Source organism: Aplysia californica, unplaced genomic scaffold (assembly GCF_000002075.1).
Source record: "Aplysia californica isolate F4 #8 unplaced genomic scaffold, AplCal3.0 scaffold00474, whole genome shotgun sequence".
NCBI lineage: Eukaryota > Metazoa > Mollusca > Gastropoda > Aplysiida > Aplysiidae > Aplysia > Aplysia californica.
The window spans coordinates 530,807-531,956 of record NW_004797744.1 but is presented as its reverse complement, the minus strand read 5'-3'; positions in this window follow the sequence as shown (position 1 = coordinate 531,956).

Sequence of the window (1,150 nt, the reverse complement as noted above, 5' to 3'; positions counted from 1 at the left end):
GAACCTTTCTCGAGGCGGCGACTCAGGGTTGTGAATGAAAACCAATCCGGATCATTATTGTATGTCCAACCGCCAAAATAATCGTGAAAGTATCTTATTAAAAATCAATTCCAATTAAAATTAAATTTAACTTTAGATGTGAATACACAAACATAAAGCAAAGAAGCAGAGATGTCAGTACTAGATCTATATGTTATATAGATCTACCAGGGAGTCTAACTCTTTGGTAGAACATGACAATTATCATTTTTTAAATTTCTCATTTGGCTGTTTTTTGTTTAGCCTTTCGCGGCCACGAGCCTGTGTCATAATCCAGGTCACGATCTGATTATAGGGCAGTAAAAAGTCGAGGAAAAAAAAACCAAGCAGTCGCAGCAGTGAGAGATTATTAAGAGTTAGTTCCCCTCACATCAGTGAGGTAGACTCGACCAGTGTAATAGTTAGCTTACCTAATCAATGCTTGAGACTGATTATAACTGTAGCCCGAAAGGGGTGAACAGGGTATATGTGGCAATGACTGATATGCTCATGTTCCCTTCATCTCTGTTGGTAGACTTTTCCAGTCTCACTTTAAGCTTACTTAATCAAAGCTTGTGACTGCTTATGGAGTGGCCCAAGAGGGGTGAACAGGCTATTGCAGTGGCAATGAAACCGTTTAGAATGCTAGGCATACTGTTCATTGGTGATTATGAACGTCTTTTTACATTTAATTTATGAAGTTTACGTTTATGGTTGAATTTGACTGTGACAATGTTTCAAAATTAGGAAGGGAAGCAGTGATTATTTGATTATATAGACGCTTAGCCTCTGCATACACACACAAACACACACACACACACACACGCGCACACATTCAGACAAACACGCACACGCATGCATACACGCACACCCTCACAAAGCTCTAAAACACCGAGGCAGAACCACACATTGAAGCAGATAACACCGCCAGGGTTTGTGTTCATCGGCACGTTTATTGTCTTCTTTATCATAACGACATCTTGCTCTCCCACGACGACCCATCACAACACTTCACGAGACTTGTTCGGAGGCGCGGTGTTGGAACCAGTGTACTCCCCACAGCGCGTGCAGCTCTCAAGATATTATGCCAAGCAATGTAAATATGACGTCATATAAGGGGAAATATGAGACA